The sequence below is a fragment of the Cornus florida genome, unplaced genomic scaffold (genome assembly GCF_030987335.1).
Source record: "Cornus florida cultivar Cherokee Brave unplaced genomic scaffold, ASM3098733v1 CherokeeBrave_3.0.0_Hap2_Chr06, whole genome shotgun sequence".
Classification (NCBI taxonomy): Eukaryota; Viridiplantae; Streptophyta; class Magnoliopsida; order Cornales; family Cornaceae; genus Cornus; species Cornus florida.
Window position 1 is genome coordinate 51,212,984 of NW_026775576.1, and position 21,445 is coordinate 51,234,428.

Consider the following 21,445-nt stretch of genomic DNA (forward strand, 5'->3'; position numbering starts at 1 on the left):
GGATTTTGTGATTTTTATACCATTAACTCCTGATTCGTCCACGTCTTAGGTGGGACTCACATAAGAATGATTCTATGGTTTACACTCAAAGTCGTTTTTACTCCTCTACCCTTGACCGAGGACACTCCTCTACCCTAGCAAATTACCGCACCATCTGTTATCATGACTCGAATACAGTTTGACTTTAAATGAGTTTGGATCATAAACAAATTAACTCGTTTACTTAGCCGTGTCGAGTTAGGGTTAGAGGAGTCAGCCCGTATAACCTGTTTATACCCGTTTAACTCAACATGTCATAATCGTTAATATGACCTAGATAATAGGTTACCTGTTTAAACTCAATTATTATGGACAGTTAAGTCATTTCAACATAAATCTTGACTACGCCTTATTTTTATTCTTTTTAGTTTGATTATTTTAGTTAATTGTGACAAATTTTTTTTAGGGTAAAGTGCATATAACCCCCCCCCCCCCCCCCCCCCCCCAAACTTTCATCAAAAAACACAAAACCCCCTTAAACTAAAAAATGCCCCCTGATCTATTAAAAATGTACAATTTAAGGACAAAATGAATAGTCTCCAGCATAAGAGGTCACCGGAGATGTTTGATTACAAAATTACCCTTTTATAAAAGGACGTCGTTTTAGTGTTTGATTGGCTTCTATTGCTGATGTGTCAAACAAATTGTGAACAACCAATAATATTTGGACAACTCATTATCACTTTACCAAAACTTCAACGCCAAACAGAGTCTGGGCCGAACCCAACCAGTGAAAGTTAAGCTTTAAAACCCTAACTCATCCATTGCAACACCAACATAGTTACTGTACGAACCTCCCCCCTCCTCCCTCTCTTCTCTCTCTTCTGTCTAACCTTCTATTCCCCTCTCTTTCCTTTTCATGGCCGGCAATGGAGGCACTGCTCCGGCAGTGGTCATCGGTGTCGCGAAAAAGCGACCACAAGGTCGCGGCTACGTAGGTGCATCACAGCTTGGAAAGGTCGACTTCATGGCGACCCATGTCCAAAACTACTACCTTGTGTCGCCGTGGTACAGGTTTCCAAGTCACCGGACTACGAAATTAGCTGTCGTGAAGAACAGCGACCTTGGGTCGCAATTTGAAGAGGGTTGTATCGCTGGTCAGCAACCCAATAATTTTAGAGAGGGACGCCGACCATGGGTTATCATCCATGGTGGTTTCCGGGTTGCGCTCCGGCGACCTGGTTATACGAGAAGATGGCAGCGCTCCGACGTCCTATTCTCTATCTATCTATCTATATAAACACACACACACACACACACACACACATATATATCACGATATTTACTGGAAAACTAATCTGATTGTTGTCCTAGGGTAGCATGGTACCGTTCCTCACTCGATTCCAGAATGTTTAAAGGAAAGAATGACTCATCTTTGATATAATCAGAGTTGGAGCGATCGGAATGGAGTCGTTGGAGACGGAGAGGATGATCGGAATTGCCTGGCGGCCAGCTCACCACCACCATCAACGTGGAGAATTTTCCTCCTACCGAGACCTTTAAATCAACAACTTTGGTGTAGCACCGCTCTTCTTTCGCCGGAGACTTTAATGGTTTGGCGGCTGCTATTGCACCAATTTTTGGCCGGAGCTTCACTTTGGCCGCTGCGATTGCTTAGATCTTCTCGCACGGTCATGGAGTTTGAGATTGTGCTATCACCGGTTTCACTGCTAGTTGATGCTTAAAACCTCTCGCTGGTGCCGGCGGTTATGGGGTTTCAGGTTGGTCGTATTGCTGCTGGTCATGGAATTTTAGGTTGGGCTTTTACCGATTTTAATGAAAAGAACCTTGTCAATCAATTTTAATGGAATTTCCGGTTGGGCTATCTTTTTTGGTTGTCAATAGTAGATTAAAATCTAATAAGTGTGGCAACTATGACCAACTATCTTGCTTGGTTTTAGAGGAAAGAAAAAAGAAAAAGAAAAAAAGTAAAGCTAAACCTCTGTTTTTTGGGGGGACTGATGGTATCATTTTACATGACTGTGACGAACAAGTTCTATCAAATCAAAGGCGACATTCTGGGTTTTGGATGCAGTTCGTTCTCGATCTCGGAAGATGGAGCGAGAAATACACGAAGTATTGTAACTTATATATATATATATATATATATATATATATATATATATATATATATATACTACGTTTTATATATATGTACTACAACATATGTATATATATGAATATAAGGGTAGGGTTGGCATTTTCAATTTACAGCATATGCACGTGACTATTTTACGGCCAAAGTTTACTAGAACAGTGTCACCTGACTTTTTTTTGCAAAAAGTGTGATAGTTTAGGGGGTTTCTGTTAAAAAAAATAGTTCAGGGAGGTTTCTTGAGAGAGAGAGTAAAATTCGGGGTTTTTTTTTGCACATTACCCTTTTTTTATTTTATTATTTGATTGAATATTAAATCTCTCATTTTGATAAACATGTCATTAAATGGGTAATAAACAGGTCGGGATAGTATCTAGGGTTCCTAACACGATTATTAAATTAGTCGAGTTTGAGTTTATTATTGAGTAAAATACATTTATATTGACACGATACGATTATAACTCACGAACACGAATTGTCACCCCTACCAAAATATCATCTCTGAGAGAGAGAGAGAGAGAGAGAGGGGGGCACATATTTCATTACATTGCGGAAAGACTATTAAATAATTAAGGGATTTTAATAGTATAATTAATTTAGTTAAATTCTACAGAAATGCATTTATTTGCACAAATGTAAAATTGATTTAGAATGTGAACAAGACATTGAATCTTATACATTGACTTTTGAAAACATCGGTAGCATCTATTAAAATGTTACAAGACATTGGATTTTCTAAATTGATTTTTGTTTTGAAAACATTTATACCATCATCAATCCAACTAGGGTGAAATTGTCCTAAAATTTTGTTTTGAACCAAATTTTTTGGGATTTGAAATTGGGAAAGGAAAAGGAATGATATTGGATTTTAAATGAAATTTGAATTGTGTGTTTGGAATGAGCTGAAATTTATTTACCATTATATTCTTCTTAATTTTAATTTTAATTTTAATCTTACATTTAACTAAAAAGAAATGGCAATTTGGTAAAGTTACAAACCTATAATTAATCTCATTTGCAAATTCCACCATTTTTCATGGAATTTGAAGAAGGTATAATCTAGGGGTGGCAAAGGGCGAGTTGGGTCGGGTTTGGGTTGGGTTGAAAATAGACTGGTCAACATGGGTCCAGACCCATATTCATCTCATTAAGAACGGGTTAAAAATGGGCAGGTTGAAAATGTATAGGGTCAACCCATTATGACCCGTTGACCTATTAATTATTATTTTTTATTTTTAAATATATATATTTTTATTTAAACTTGATGGGAACATTTCTGGTGTCTCTACCGGTGTTGTAGAACTAGCTGGAACAGGAGCAGGCCCACCGGACGCCGGAGTATGTCTGACGCTCATTCTCTCTTAAAACCCCACCAACCTACTCTCTGCATTTACTTCTGATAATTAGATTTTTGAAAACCAATTCCAATGTTAGATGGATGATAATGATTTTGGAGAGAGATGTAATAAATTTCAAAAAAATCTGATGCTCATTCTCTCTTAAAACCCCACCGACCTGCTCTCTGCAATATTTATTTCTCATAATTAGATTTTTTAAAACCAAATTCAATGTGATTAGATGGATGATAATGATTTTGGAGAGAAATTTTTCACACACACACACACAAATTTACAATTTGTGAAGATTTTTATCTGCAAGATGTAGTAAGGAGTTTCAGACAAAGACATTTATCTCCAAAATGAATTGGATCATCACATAGCTTACGGCCAACTAAAAATATGGTTTTGGAGAAAGGAGCATTGGTACGTACCATGGGCGCTATCCCCCCCTTTTTTTTTAATTTTTAATTTTTTTAATTAATTTTTAAAATTTTTTTTCATAAGGTTTTAATTTTCTTTTTTATTTTTATTTTTATTTTTAAAATTATTTTTAATTTTTAATTTTTTAAAATTATTTTTTAATTATTTATTTTTTTTAGAAGAAATTTCTAGAGAGAGAGAGAAAGGGGATTGATGAGAGACAAATTTAAAGAGAGAAGATTGTGAGTGAGAAAATTTTAGAGAGAGAAATGAGTTAAGTACAATATAGAATAAATGTGCATTGTGTGCTTATTATGTGATGAATGAAATATAGGTTGAATATGGTGTTGAATATGGTTAAATTATTCAACCCATCTTGACCCTCAAATTAAGTAGTTAAAAATTACCCAACCCATCTTGACCCTCAATTAAATATGGTTCACCCATAACCATTAAAAAGAGGGCGGATATGGGCGGGTTGATGGTTTCCGACCAATTTTGCCATCCCTACTGAAATCTAAGTTTATGGTTTCAAAACCCATAAATCCAATTCCATTTTAAATTCTTTTGATTCCAAATATTAGGAATTCCATTTTGAAATCCAAATCCTAGCATTCTAAACGTACACAATATAAAAATTAGATTTCATAGTAGATTTAAGAAAAGACTTTTTGAATTTTTTAAGGGTGTGTTTGGCTTTATGGAATTGGAGCATTGGAATTGAAATTAGTGAAATTTGAAAAAACTAATAACTAAGAAAATAGAACCAAAATTTTCTCAAATTTCACCAATTTCAATTCCATTTAGCTGAACACATGGTTTGGCTCGGTCGCACTACCATAAAGTTTGGAGAGTGTGAATTTTAAGGCGAGGGCCAAGAGTTTTACATTTATAGAAGCTACTACTACCTTTCACTAAAAATATATCTAGGGCGAGTAGGGATCGTCCCAAGGGATTATGATGATCGAGCAATGTCGTGGAATTGTTATTAGGGCTAGTAGGTCGAGTGATCAAACAATTGGTTGGTTGGTTTGATTAAAGAGCAACTAAATTAAACTAAGTAATAGCAAATAATGCAATTAAGAGTAAGTAAGAGAGAGAGATCTTAGGTTTAGAGATCACCACCAAGCAATACATTTCTATATCATTGACAAGTGATTAAAGAGGGCAAATGGTGTGTTGCAATATTGGTGTGTGTGTGTTTGGTTGATTCAACAAGCAAGGATGACTAGTTAAGCATGTATTGTCTAAACATCATGTGAAAGGCACAATAAATCAAAACAAGTCATTAATCCTTTCATTAAGCTCACAATCCAAATTCAACACAAGGATAAAGACATATGCTACTTGCATTCAAAAGCTTGGATCATCAAACAACAAACATAGATTGTCCTCATATTTAACACTACACTACACTACAACTACACTACATCTACACTACTAGCACGAAAATAAACTAGGGGAGAGGCACAATCCATCAAGAGATAAGTATGAACCATCAAGAGAATCACAAAAGTATTCCTTTAAGCACTATATTTTGATAATCTCCAAATCTATAACATCAATACACATAAACATGCATCAATAACACAAAATCTAGAGACAAGCACATGAACATCTATTCTAGCATACATAGACATATGGATAGAATGAAATGATCAATTGGAAGCATTAAACCACATAAATCATTGAATAAATAAGATCTATATATATCAAAGTGTCAAAACATCAATTACAACATCAATCCTTCAATAATACACAAGATTAAGATATAAAAAGCATGCTTGGGGCTAATTCTAGCCCCAAGAGGATGTCTAGCCACTCATGGTGATGTTGCTCCAACCCTCAAGGGCTAACTCCATGGTTGAAATCTGTTCCTTGTTGATGAAGAACTCCAATGGTATCTCTAGCCTCCTCCTCCTCTAAGCTTCCTCTCAAGAGATTAAACCCTAGAATAGTCTATATGCTCAAAAAGTGCATCATATTCCTTTTCTAGGTAGGTCAAGTGGTACATAAAATGAGCTGGGGTCGTGCAGAGAATATTCTCTAATGATTGGATAGAGGACAGATTGCACAAGTTGAAATTTTAACTTTTTCGCACTGGAGGAAGTTCGATCGATCGAACCTTAGACTTGGATCGATCGAACTGGCTGAGCTTTTTGGGAAAAGACAAATCCGAGATATTTTGGAGAGATATTTATAGGAAAAAGACAAAAGTGGTTAGTGGGTGGTACAGCTGTGGATAGGATCAATCATTTGAATAAGGACAAAAGTGTTGGATAGATCGAAGGGTGGTGTTGGATCGATCGAACTTTTGGACTTTATGCTTTTGGGTTTAGGCTTAGATCTATCTTGAAGTGTTGAGATTGATCATTGTTCGATCGATCGAACCTTGAACTTAGATCGATCGAACTTTGCTGCTTCCCACCATTGGCTTCATTTGCTTCCCTCTTTCTCCACTTTGTTTCTTTATTTGTTTAATCCCAGAATTGCTTCAATTAAGCTCTTATTTGGCTGAGTTAGCTTATTTTCGGGATAAGTGCTTGAAAAAGGAAATAATATGAAATCAATCTAAAACGGTAAAGTAAGATAGATAAAGGTACTAGAATGCCTAAGCATAAGGGGTTTAAATACGCACTTTTCAGCGTTCATCACACCCCCAAACTTAAATATTGCTAGTCCCTAGCAATGAACTAGAAAGTAAAGGAATAAAATGAATAACTTATACAACTATAACTAGAAAGCAATGAAATGATAGCGCCACTTTCGTAGGGAATACGATTGCACTTAGCATATGCAACAAGCCTTTTAAACCCCTAGGTTACCCCTAATGGACGAGTGAAGTCTCGCGAGGGTTTCCAGAAATGGTACCCACAAACATTAAGCTCATTATTTCAAAAAAGGCACTAATATTGCAAACAAGCATTGGGAGAAAACTACCTTAAGTATGCAATTTTTCAACCCTTTCCAAGCAATCTCCCAAAATCTCAACATCAAGCAAGCAAATATGGTCTTCCACACATCAAGAAAATGATCATGCAAATCAAAACAACTCTAGGATCCTTTTGAGTGGACCGGCATCAAATGTGTTGCTATCTTAGCCAATTAAAGAATTAATCACACCCTCATCCTCAAATTAGCACACAAATCTAGTACCGATCATCAAGACAAAAAGTGAACCTTTTATTAAAGCTTATTGTTCTAGGTGCGCTTATTTTTTTCACTCTTTATTTTTTATTTTTATTATTATTTTTTTATATATATATTGAGGATCAAAGATGGAAGTATGGTGCAATGTGTTGATCTATTAAGTTTTCTAGTGATTCATGAGATCGAGCGTTAGGTCAATGACTCCCAAACTAGACGGCTTTAGGGCATTAGGCATTCAAATACCCCTACGGACTTACAAGCTCAAATCAACTAGGTTACAAATCAAGATAACAACCATCTAATCATTTTCCACTTCACACCTTTTGGGAGAAGTCCTCACTTTTTATTGCTTTTGTTTTTTTTTTTTTTGGAATTCAATTATTAACCAAGAGTTTGGGCCCTCCACCTTTCAACGCGAGAAATTCAGTGTGTGATAAGGCTAGAATCCCGACTACTTAGTGAAAAGGGGTTGTTATCCACCTTCATCAAGAATGAAATCTTTCAATGCACTACTAGCTCAATTGGGATATAACCAATTCAATAATCAACAAAGCATGTACCCCACAAATGAATGTTAGTGTGCGCCTGTGCTAGTGTAGAATCCTAGAGTGAATCTTAAAACAATCACAAAATCAAGATGATGTGGACCACAAGTGCAAGCATGATATCAATTTTTCGAAAAATTTACTCTTAAATGGCATCCCTAAGGCATTCAAGGAGTATTGAACTCTCAAGTTAAGCAATTTTTAAATTTTAAGTGATATAGCCCTCAAAAGATCAAAATCATAGCTAGATATGGACCAATCATAGAAATATCCCTTAAATACACAAGTCATGCTCAAAATTTGAATTTAAAATTAACACTGTAAAGCACCAGTCCCCCAAACTTAAATTGCACAATGTCCTCAATGTGCAAAGAGAACAAATGAAAGAGTATACCAGTGCAACTAAGCAAGAATGATCGGGACTGAAGTATCCGAAGTGGGTGGTATGACCCCCCTAAACTTGGGATGAACTGTGGTACTGAAAATTGGCACTTAGATAAACTCATCAGATAACAAAATGAGATAATCAGTGCACAGTGGTCATTCAAGTGTAAATAGGATAAACAGATAAAGAAATGAGAGAGGTGTAAGGGTGTTCCTGAAAATTGGGTAGCACTCTCTCACTGAAGTCACTGTGATGTACCTCATACAGATATGAGAATATAATCATATGACATCCATAGCAAAAATAGATATATATAAAACAGGTAAAGTGCAGGTACAACAAAAATATCAAAGCCGACAGACCGGCTGTAAAAATAATAATGTACAGTGATAATAATAAAGTATCAAAAGGAGAGAGGGATCATAAGATAGAAAGGACTGGGAGCTCAGGAGGATGAGGTAGGACGGGCAGGTCTGGCTCCGCGGATGTCTCTAGATAGATCTCTAAACATGGTCTCGACATCCGTGCGGAAGGCAGCAAAATCAGCTCTGTGGGCTGTGAGATCGGCTCGGATGGCAACAACAGTATCCTCAAGCGTCTGTAGACGTACTCCAAAGCCGAGGGTCATATCTAGAGTCTCAGACATAGATGAATCAGAAGAAAGCTCCCGAGTTTGCTCATGAATAGGTGACCTGGCCGGAGAGTCCTGCTCTGCGTCGTCTACAGGGCGCTCTAAGTCTATGTCTAAATGCTCGGCAACTGGATCGACTAGTGCGTCGTCCGCTACGGGATGTGCTGTTGCTGCCTTTGCCGGTGCCGGTGCCGGTGCCTCTGCCTGGGCCTATGCCTGTGCCTCATCTAGCTCTAACTCTGCTGTAGTCAGTACCGCGTGGTCCTGCAGCCTGGTAATAATGGAGCGGTAGCTCTTGTTCCAGTCCTTCCTGAGGAAGTGACAAGAACCTCTCTCAAGGTGCTCCCGAGGATGGATGGGGTAGCGCTGATCGATGAGGATCTAGGTGATGAGGTAGCTGAAAGGAAGAGACTTAGCCCATCCGGGCGTCTCCTTGCTGATGTACTCGTCATACAGCTTCCTCATCACGCTCTAGATGAACGCGAGAATGGACACCTAGTGCTTGGTGTAGAAAGTGTAAAGGGCTGTCAGATAATCACCCCTCCTCTGAATCTTGTGCCCCGCCATGTATATATTCCAATAGAGAACGGAATCAGTAAACCATAGGTCGTCGGGAAGGAATGTCCGAGTGGCGAAGGTCTCGCCACTGGCATGGTGACCTGTGAGGAAAACTTCCATGTCGGCATATGAAGGCCTGAATAGCCTCGGATATGTGTCCAAAAGCTCTGGAGGACATCTGTGTGGACAGCGGCAAGAGCGGGCTAAAGACTCCACTGTGATGGTGATCGGATGGCCATCGACAGAAGTGACCATCTCGGCTGTGGTACGCGGCGATGGTTGGAGGTTCTGGTAGAACAACCAAACCAGCCGTGGGTAGACCGGCTCTGTGACCAGGGCAAGAATAGCCGCTAGGCCCCTCTGAATAATATCATGGTAGGCGGATCGGGTAAGCACCGATTGAGAGAAGAAGGCCGTGTCGAACTCTGACTTATGGTCGAGCGTCATGCGTGCATATCGAGGCGTGGGCCTATCACGCCCCAGATGAGCTGGCTGAGCAGGCTGAGCGGGTATATGTGGATGCTTAGCTCCAGTCCGCGGTGGAAATGGTGATGGAGTGAAAGCAGGATAAGCCACAGAGGTGGATGGTATGTGGTCATCCTTAGGCTCATGAGATGGTAACTAAGGTGGGGTAGCTTGTGCTGGCTCCCGCTGTGCATAAGAGGGCTCTGCTGGTTCCTCTGTCCGTGGCCTCATATGTCGGGTGGGCCCGTATTACCTATTGGCAACGGTTTTCCTCTTAACCATGGCCTGTAAAAAGAAAAAGAAAAACTTGCAATGGGAGTTAGTACCAGAATAAGAAATTTTAAAGCATGAAATAGAATCATGTATGTCAAGTAAAATAGACAAAACAAATATGATATGAATCTATGCAAGTGGTAGAATATGAAACATACTAAACAATGTAAGTATGAAATGCATCCAATGTGGAATATCACAGGCATTGGGCATATATATGATAGCATGAACATAAGATATGATGAATGAAGTGTGTGTGTGAGATCTGTGAAGTTTGATTGATCATAAAAAGAAGTTAGATCGATCACAAAAGTTGGATCGATCGAAAGTAAGTGACATCGATCTCACTACTTCGATCGATCGATCTCTCAAGATCGATCGGAGATACTAGTTCGATCGATCGAACTGTGCGACGTTGAAAACTCAAAGGTCACAGATCTGTGACTTTAGAAGCATGGGGCCCACACGAACGTGTTTGTGGGCCCAACAACACATCAAATCAACAAATCCCCATCACTGATCAAGGCCCAAACTCCCAAAATGAGATCAAAATCCGAAAATATGCAAAGTATATACCCGAAGCAACACACATATATATATATGGAAATACAGTGCTTCAAAGCTTAAAAAATGGTGGATTTAATCATCTAAGCATCCTAAATCAAATATATAGAACATGTATGCATTAAATCAAATCAATTTAAAGTAGATCTCGGTTCTTACCTCAACCGAAGAGAAAATTGGAGATGAAGAGGGAGAGATGAAACTGAGATGAGAGAGAGTGATTCGGGAAGCTTGATGACACCGGAGGGCTTGCCGAAGAAGGGGAAGATGATGGTGCACAGTGACGGCGACGAGAGGGGCTAGGGTTTGAGAGAGGGTGAGATCGATCTAAATGATCGATCTTGAGAACCATCGATTCTATTTTTAAAAATATTCTCGACAGAGTTCGATTCATCAAAGTTCGATCGATCACAGTTGAGTTCGATCGATCGAACTCAACTGTGATCGATCGAACTTTGATGAACTTTCTTCAAAGTATTTTTGGACTTTTGAAATTTTTAAAAATTACAAAATGAAAATTAAAAATTGGGATTAAAATTAAAAATTGGAAAATAAAATAAAATATTTTTGGTTTTTTTTTTTTGAAAAATAAAATAAAATAAAATGAAAATAAAATAGAACGAAAATAAAATAAAAATGAAAATATTTTTGGATTTTTGAAAATTTGAAAAGTCAAAATAAAGTCACAATAATGAAATGAAGACTGAGATCGATCGAAACAAGAGTTCGATCGATCAGACAGAGAGCAAAAATGTGCAGGTTTTTGGCTCAAAAAATTGGCTAAGTGTTGGAACACGAGATCGATCGAACTTAGAAGTTGGATCGATCGAAGAACTTCTTGATCGATCAGATAGAGAGGTGAAATATGCAGGTTGATGCAGGCTCAAAATTTTTCTAAGTGTCGAGTCATGAGATCGATCGAACTTGGAAGTTGGATCGATCGAAGACCTCTTGATCGATCTAAGAGTTAGTTCAAACGATGGGACAGAGAGGTGATTTGGATGCAGGTTTCTGCAGGTCGAAAAATTTTCTAAGTGTTGGATGCAGAGAGAAGTTCGATCGATCGAACTTAAGTTTGAGATTGATCAAACTATGCAGAATGCTCAATAATGTCATGAAAGCTTATGCAATCCTCACCAAAGTTCCTTGAAATGCATATGAACCAAAAACAAGTATCTAAACTTCGCAAGAAATGAAATGAAAGATAGAAATGGGAGAGGAATAGGGTTTTGACACCCTACGAATGCTTTTGCTAGTCTTTAACATCTCTAGCAAGACATTGGGCTCTTTTAGCCCGGATCAAAGATCTTATAATGTATCCCCTCCTTGTTGGGGTGATAGATTCTTTGAACTCCTCCCAACAAATAGTTCTTTGAAGAACTTGTTGGATTAAGCTCAAAGGAAATCTTTGGTCCCTTGTCTATTCAATCACAACCTTTGGGCTTCCATGCCCTTTCAAAGCAAGAGTTTGAAACAAGACTTTTAGAATGCAAGGTTGAAAATGATCCTTTAGAAGTTTTGGTTTTACACAAAAGCTCATTTCGTTGACATTGAAAATCATGACATTCATCTACAACATTAACTTCTCCTTCATATTTGTCAAATGAATTGGGTGTGGGATTAAAGATATTCAACTTCACCTTTATGTAACCAAATGGGATCTTCATTATCCCCATTCTACAATTGATGTTGGCATTAGCGGTTGCCAAGAAAGGACGACCAAGGATAACGGGAATTTGGCTCTTAGGATTGGGAACCGGTTCCGTGTCTATGACAACGAAATCAGTGGGAAAGAAGAATTTATCAATCTTTATCAAAACATCCTCAATTATACCCCTAGGCTTCTTAATGGATCGATCGGCAAGTTGCAAAACTACCGACGTCGGTTTTAATTCACCTAGGCCCAATTTGACATAAACCGAATATGGAAGAAGGTTAACACTTCCTCCTAAGTCAAGAAGTGCTCGATTAATGATATGATCACTAATAATGCATGATGTAGTGGGTGAACCGGGGTCCTTAAACTTTGGAAGAGTGTTATGTTGGAAAATTGAGCTTATTTGCTCGGTCAAAACCACTTTTCTTGGTATTTGGCTCTTGGTCTTCCACTTTTGGGTGCACAAGTCTTTCAAGAATTTGACATAAGCCGGAATTTGCTTGATTGCATCCAATAGTAGAAGATTAATTTTCACTTGCCTAAACATTTCCATGATTTCATTTATTTTTGCCTTTTGCTTGTCTTTTGAAATAGATCATTTTAAGGCATCCGGAAATGGAACCTTTTGTTCAAACACTTTTTCAAAATTTTCTTTTGAACTCTCTTCAACACAAGAAGTTTTCAAATCATTTTTCAACAAAACTTTTTCAATATTTTTTTTTCAAAATCTCTTTTTCAAACACATCTTTCAAGACTTTCTCATTTATAAGATCATGTATATGCAATGAAGGAGGAATGGGATGTGAAACAGGACGGGTGACAGCTTGAGGTTGCACCGGTTCACTCTCTTTATTGGACATTCTAACTTGATTGTCCACAATCCTATCACTCCGTAAGGTAGTCACCGCATTAACATGTTCGATGGTGTGGTCTTCCGATGAGGAATGGGTTTCCACAACACATTGTTGCTTAGGTGGGGCATTTATAGGCATCTTTCCCTTCTCTCTTGCATTGAGAGTGCTTGCTATTTGCCCTACTTGGGTTTCTAGCTTCACAATAGATTGAGAGTGAGAATGAAGCAATTGAGTATTAGCCTCTAAAGTGCCCAAAGCATTCAAAACTTTCTCTTCAAATGCGGGACTTCTAGTATTACCTTGGGAATAAGATTGGTTAGGAAAATGAGAATTAGCAAATTGATTCCCTTGTGATTGATAAGGTCTATAACCTTGGGATCCTTGGTTTTGAAGTAGAGGTGGAATGTACTTCCCTTGAAAACTGCCTTGGGAAGGGTTTGAGCCCTTTCCTTGGTTTTTCCAAGAGAAATTCGGATGATTCCTCCAACTTTGATTATAATGAGTATCATAAGGATTGTTCTCTTGGTTCACAAAAGCCGCATTGACTTGTTCATTAGGTTCACTTTGCACTTGTCTGTGAGGACAATGAGAAGTAGAATGAAGAACACTAGAACAAGTCATACATGTTTCATTTGATGCACGATGAGAATGGTTAGGGAAGGAAGATACTTGGTTCGCCAAGTTTTGGTTAATCAAAAATTGATCAAACCTTTGAGATAAAGACTTTATTTCGGCGGCTATTTCATTTGAATGGTCGACTTGATGTAAGCTAACACTCTTTCTACCTTGTGAATTTCTACAATTCTTGGATAATAGTGTTCTATGCAAAGAATTTTCACTCATGCTCTCATAGAGATGCTACACGTCATCCTCATGCCTATCAATGTATGAGCCACCCATGGAAACATCAACCATACCCTTATAGTTGTCCGATAAGCTCTCAAAGAAGTATTGAACTAATTGCCATTTGGGCATGTCATGATGTGGACACTTCCTAAGCAATTCATTGAAGCGTTCCCATGCTTCATGAAACGTTTCTCCATCCCCATGTGAAAATTCTCGAATTGAGGTTCTCATAGCATTGGTCTGAGAAACTGGATAGTACTTCTTTAAGAACTCTTGTTGCATTTCTGCCCAAGAAGTGATTGAAAAAGGCCTAAGATTTTTAAACTAATACTTTGCTTTATCTTTTAAGGTGAATGGAAAAAGTTTGAGTCTTAAAACCTCTTCCGGCATGTCTGTATATTTTACGGTGGAACATATTTCAAGAAACTCATCCAAATGCTTGTAAGGTTCTTCACTTGGAAGTTCATGATAGTTAGGAAGCATTTGAATGGTTTGTGACTTAATTTCATAATGATGTGCTCTAAATGGAGGCAATTGGATGCATGTAGGTGAATTATGACCGGTTTGCCTCTTTACAAGGGTCGTGATACCAAGTCAAGCTTGAAGAGTTGTGTGAGAATTTAGGAGGTGGCCAAGTTTTACAATTATAGAAAGCCACTACTACCTTTCTCTATATAAAATATAGATAGGGTGAGTAGGGATCGTCCCAAGGGATTATACGTGTTGGAATTTCAACTTCGACTCTAGCGTACCAAATGATTGCAAAAGAGAGTTGGGTTGGTTGATTAAGCTAAATTGAATTCAACTAAATAAAATAATATGAAGTAAACAAGAGAGAGAGAGAGGTCTTGGGGTGTAGAGATCACCACCAAGCAATACTTTTTTATACCACTAACAAGTGATCAATTGAGGGTAATGAATGTGTTGCAACAATGTTGTTTGTGTAAAAGACATTCAATTGGTAAGGGTGACTTAACAAGTGCAAATTGTCTCAATCAACATGTGTGAGGCCACAATACATCTATTGGTAGAGGAATATATTGTCTAAACATCATGTGAAGATAACAAAATAACAATTCAAGTCATTGAACCTTTCATTAAGCTCATAGTCCAAGCAATCCATAAGGATGACTTAGTTAAACATGTATTATCTAAACATCATGTGAGAGGTACAAAATATATATTGGGAGAGGAATAAATTGTCTAAACACATGTGAAAGATACAACATATCATAACTAGTCATTAATCCTTCATTAAGCTCAAAATTCACATACAACACAATATTAGAGGAATATGCTATTTGGACTCACAAGCATGGAACATCAAACATCAAGAGTAGATTGTCCTCCCATCTAACATTACACTACCACTACACTAAATCTACACTACTAGCATGAAAATAAAGCTATCTAGACTAAGGGAGAGGCACAAACCATCAAGAATAGGCATAAACCATCAAATGAACCAAAATAGCATTCATTAAGCATATCATTTTAATAATCTCTAGATCTATAGCATCAATACATATAGACATGCATCAAAAAACACTAAATCTAGAGATAAGCACATGAATATCCTACTCTAGCATACATAGACATATGGATAGAATAGAATAGTCAATTGGAAGCATTAAACCATACAAACCATGAAATAATCAAGATTTATATATACATGAATATCAAGATGTATCATACAACACTAATCCCTCAATAATACACAAGATTAGAGTATAGAAAACATGCTTGGGGCTAACTCTAGCCCCAAGAGGATGTCTAGCCACTCATGGTAGTGATGATCCAACCCTCAAGGGCTAACTCCATGGCTGCTCCTTGTTGGTGAAAGTCTCCTCCAATGGTGCTCTAGCTTCCCTCCTTCCTCCTCTCCAAGAATAGCCTCTAAGATGATTTTTTAATGTGTGACAAGCGACTCTCCCTCAAAAAGTGTATCATATTCCTTATATAGGTAGGTCAAATACACCCCATGATGAGCTGTGGTCGTGCAAGGCATATTCTCCAATGATTGGGTGAAGGACGGAATAAATGAGCTGGACTTTAACTTTTTCTCGCTGGAGGAAGTTTGATCGATCGAACTTTAACTTGGATCGATCGAAAATGTGTTCGATCGATCGAACTGCATCTTGGATCGATCGAAGTGGTCTGACTCCTCCGGATAAGGACAAGGCTGAGATATTTATGGGGAAAAGGACAAAAGTGGTTGGTAGGCGTACAGCTGTGGATAAGATCAATCATTTGAATAGGACAAAATAGGGTTCGATCGATCGAAGGTGATGTTCGATCGATTGAACTTGGAATTTCAGCAAAGGCCAAGGTTGGATCTATCGAGAAGTACTGTGATCGATCATAGATGTTCGATCGATCGAACTCTAAGTTGGATCGATCGAACTTTTCAGCTGCACAACTTGATTCCTTTTTGCTCATTTCTTTCTCCACTTTGCTCCCTCCTTTGGTTTATCTCAGGATTGCTTCAATTAAGCTCTTATTTGGCTGAGTTAGCTCAATTTTGGGATTAGTGCCTGAAAATATAAATAACACGTAATAAGTCTAAAACGGTAAAGTAAGATAGATAAAGGTACTAGAATGCTTAAGCTTAACGGGTTTAAATGCGTACTTTTCAGTACTCATCACACCCCCAAACTTAAATATTGCTAGTCCCTAGCAATGAACTAAGAAGTAAAGGAATGAAATAAATAACTATACAAGTATAAACTGGAAAGCAAGTAAAATGATAACACCATTTTCGTAGGGAACACGGTTGCATTTAGCACATGCAACAAGCCTTTTAAACCCCTAGGTTACCCTTAGTGGACGAGTAAAGTCTCGTGAGGGTTTCCAGAAATGGTACCCACAAACATTAAGCTCATTCTTTCAAAAGAGGCACCAATATTGCAAACAAGCATTGGGAGAAAACTAACTCAAGTATGTAATTTTTCAACCGTTTCTAAGCAATCTCCCAAAATTTCAATATCAAGCAAGCAAGTATGGTCCTCCACATATCAAGAAAATGATCATGAAAATCGAAACAAGTCTAGAATCCATGTGAGAGGTCCGGCATCAAGTGTGTTGCTATCTTAGCCAACTAGAGAAGTAATCACATCCTTACCCTCAAACTAGCACACAAATCTAGTACCGATCATCAAGATAAGAGAGTGGACCTTTTATTAAAGTTTTATTGTTCTAGGTGCGCTTATTCTTTTCACTCCTTTTTTTTTATTTTTTTTATTTTTTATTGAGGATCAAAGATGGAAATATTGTGCAATGTGTTGATCTCTTAAGCTTTCTAGAAGATTCATGTAGCGAGCTTAGGTCAATGACTCCCAAACCAGATGGCTTTAGGGCATTAGGTGTTAAGACACCCCAACGGACTTACAAACTCAAATCAACTAGGCTACAAATCAAGACAACAACCATCTAATCATTTCCCACTTCTCACCTTTTGGGAGAAGTCCTCACTTTTATTGCTTTTTCCAACTTCTTCTTCTTCTTCTTCTTTTTTTTTTTTATTATTTTTATTTTTTTTATTTTTGAAATAATCAATTATTAACCTAGAGTTTGGGCCCTCCACCTTTCGGCGCGAGAAGTTCACTGCTTAATGAGGCAAGAATCCCGGCTACTCAATGAAAATGGGTTGTTATCCACCTTTATCAAGAATGAAAGCTTTCAATGCACTACTAGCCCAATTGGGATATAACCAATTCAATAATCAACAAAGCATGTACCCCACAAATGAATGCTAGTGTGCATCAGTGCTAGTGTAGAATCCTAGAATGAATCTCAAAACAATCACAAATTCAGGATGATGTGGACCACAAATGCAAGCAAGATATCAATCTTTTGAAAAATTTACTCCCAAATGGCATCCTCAAGGCATACAAGGAGTATTGGACTCTCAAGTTAAGCAATTTTTAAATTTTAAGCAATATAGTCCTCAAAAGATCAAAATTATAGCTAACATCAATCTCAAATCTCAATCATGCATTTAAAGCTCAAATCTTAAGTAGAATGCAACAAGACACCTTACCCCCAAACTTAAACCGCACATTGTCCTCAATGTGCAATGAGAACAATGGAAAAAAAAAGTGGAAAGAGTATACCGTGGTGGTGTAGACATGAAGCCCGGTCATGATCCAATTCGAAAGACGTCTCCCCCAAACTTGGAAACAACAACCTACTTGAATAACTACGTTAGCAAACTCACATCAAATATCAAATAGGATAAGAATAATTAAATCAAGCATTTTAAGGCAATGTAACACATGATGCAAGAGAGATATAACATCAAGCCCTAACTAAAGCATAAAGTATGCATGACTACACATAAGGGCACAATGATGAATCTTTTTATATTTTTCATTTAATGAAAGCAAGTATATACAAAATGCAAGAAAAACAAAGAATAAAATGCATGAACAAAATATAAAAAGAAAATTAAATAAGGCAAAATGTAATGAAAGAATATGTTCAATGTAAGAAATGAAAAACAATATGTGTAATGCAAGAAATGAAAAGGAACATGTACAATGCAAAAAAAATGGAAAGAATATGTAGAATGCAAGTATATACAAAATTTTCTTACTTTTTGTTTTTCATTTTTTTTTTTTTTTAATATATATGTGAAAACATGCAAAGAAAAATGAAAAATGTAAAAAATATGCAAAATGGGTGCTAAGTTTAACGTCTCTAGCAAGACGGAATGCTTCTTTGAAAAATCGTCTCATTTTTTTATTTTTTATTTTTTAGACAAAACAAATATGTACACAAATAAAAATAAAAAGGCAAGTAAATAAAAATGTAAGAAAATAAGGAATGCAAAGATTTTTTTTTTTTTTTTTGATAAGTTAGAAGAATTAAAAATTAAAGTTAAACAAAATATTTTTGGATTTTTGGAAATAAGATAAAAGGAAATAAAATAAAATAAAAGAAAAATGTTTTTGGGATTTGATTTTTTTTTTTTTTAATTTTAAATATTTGAAATAAAAATAAAAATAAAGCTTGGAAATAAAAGTAAAAATGAAAATAAAATAAAAATCTTTTTGGAATTTTTGAAAATAAAATAAAATTAACAAAAATATTTTTGTGTTTTTAACAAATTTTCAAAAACTTCTTTTTTTTTTTTTTTTTAGTCAAGAGAGAGAGGTAACTAAATGAAATAAAATAAAATAATAAAAAAAATAAAATAAAATAAAAATAGAAATAGGAAAAAGACAAAAAGTGAAAGGGTTAAAGGGGTAAAGTTGTGATCGATCGAAGTTGAAGTTCGATCACAAAAAGTGAAAAGGTCAAAGGGGTAAAGTTGTGATCGATCGAAGATGAAGTTCGATCGATCGAACATAGCTGTGATCGATCCGAGATGAAATTCGATCGATCGAACATGTAAAATTTTGGAGATCCCGAGAGCATGCATTTTCAGAATTGAAACATGTCCAAAATTTTTCTAAGTGTTGAAGCTCATGATTGATCAAACCACATGTTGGATCGATTGAAAGGTAGTTCGATCGATCGAAATGGTTTACGATCGATCGAACTTTTGAAAATTTGAAGATCCCGAGAGCATGCATTTTCAAAATTGATGAAAGCTCAAAATTTTTTCTAAGTGTTGGGACTCAAGTGGAGTTCGATCGATCGAATCCATAGTTGGATTGATCGAAGAACAATTCGATAGATCGAAGGTGATCTTGTGATCGATCGAACTGGCACCAAATGCCTAATTTTGAACTGAAAGTGCAGAAAATCCTATGCTAAGCCCCAATGATAGTAACAAGAATGAAAATTTGAAAAATAGATGGAAGAATGTACACAAGAATGAAAAATAAAAAGAAATGAGGGAGGAATAGAGTTGTGAAACTCTACGAATACTAGTGTTTAATGTCTCTAGCAAGACGTTAGGTCAACGCACTAATCAAATGAATCAAAAGCTGGATATGAAACATCCTTATTGATCATCTTTTCACTTTTCTCATTTAACGTCCCACTTATGACAATGAAATCATCCTCCAAAAGAATGACTTGAAAAGAAATAAAAGAGATGATATTGTTCCTTTCATCCACGGTCTTGAACACACAATCAATCATGGTTAGGCTTGCCTCTTTGTTGTGTTCTTAAAACACATTCAAATGATCATCCATATTGATAATTGGTGAGGCATTGTCTTTCAAAGACTCATTTGGATTAATAAGAAACACCCTCTCTTCATCCCTCTTCTCCTCCTCATAAATTACCATTTCCTCACCTTCTAAGTAAGCTAAGGAGTCCATTAGAGAGTTTATTTCATTTTTAGAGCTTTTAAAGTCAAAACCACAATTTTTATATATTTCCAAAAGACACTCCTCAAGAGGGTCATTAGAGATAATAGAAGGAAGACCCTCTTCAACAAGTTCCTCCTCCTTCTCTCCTACCTCAAGTGTGGTTAACATCTCCTCACTCTCTAGAGTAGCCATCTCCGAGATAAAATTATAATCAAAACAAGGAAAGTCCTCATTAATCATGTTATGTTCTATTGGATTAGCCACTAATTCACTTGCCACTTCCTCCTCTATACAAGATAGAGTGCTAGGCATTAGCTCACTTGTTTCATTCTCTTCACTCTTATCATCCTCATCTATATACATTGAAGTTCTTGCCATTTTTTCATTTGCCTCTTCCTCCTCCTCTTGACGAGAAAGAGTATTTGTAATTTGCTCAACTTGAGCTTCTAAGTTGGCTAAAGTTTGAGAATGAGAATTAATAAGTGAAGTGTGTGAAATATGCACATCAAGTAAAGCTAACAATTTTTCTTCAAATCCGGGTGAGTACTTAGAAGGTGGTGGAATTGAATCATCATAAAATGGTGGTGGAGGGCAATAGTCATAAGAAGGATTAAATGAGTGATCAAGTCCATAATAAGATGATGCATGAAATGAATTAGACTCAATCTCATAAGGATTAAAATGTAATGGAGGAGCATAAGGTGAAGGGATGTAATTCCCCCCCAAACTTGGATTAAACAATTCCTCCATTCACAAATAAAACCCAAATGCAAGAAAAAATTGGCCTCAACAAGGGCCTATGCTTGGATAAAAATTTAGCAATAAAATGAGCCTCAACAAGGGCTATCACACGCATACAAAGAAGTGAAACAATTAAAATACAAGAGTTCCAAGAATTGCTCACAACGATCCTTTAGCACTTCAACTCCAAATTTAGCTTTTAAGCTCCAATGATTGCTTTAAGTTCCAAAGTTCGCATTCCTTGTAGTCAAGTACCTAATTGAACAAATAATAATGAGAATCAAGAGAAAAGAATATACAATGGAAAATAAAATAAAAATAGAAGCAATCTAATGAACACTATTGTCTAGTTTAATTCCAACAAAATCGTTAATCCCCGGCAACGGCGCCAAACACTGACCGGTTTGCCTCTTTACAAGGGTCGCGATACCAAGTCAAGCTTAAAGAGTTGTGTGAGAATTTAGGAGGTGGCCAAGTTTTACATTTATAGAAAGCCACTACTACCTTTCTCTATATAAAATATAGATAGGGTGAGTAGGGATCGTCCCAAGGGATTATACGTGTTGGAATTTCAACTTCGACTCTAGCGTACCAAATGATTGCAAAAGAGAGTTGGGT

General features: G+C 36.9%; 1 pseudogene; it reads left to right on the forward strand.

Moving 5' to 3' along the window:
• Positions 1-13,949: 13,949 nt before the first annotated feature.
• Positions 13,950-14,048, forward strand: LOC132315197 (small nucleolar RNA R71; annotated as a pseudogene).
• The last annotated feature ends 7,397 nt before the right edge of the window (positions 14,049-21,445 follow it).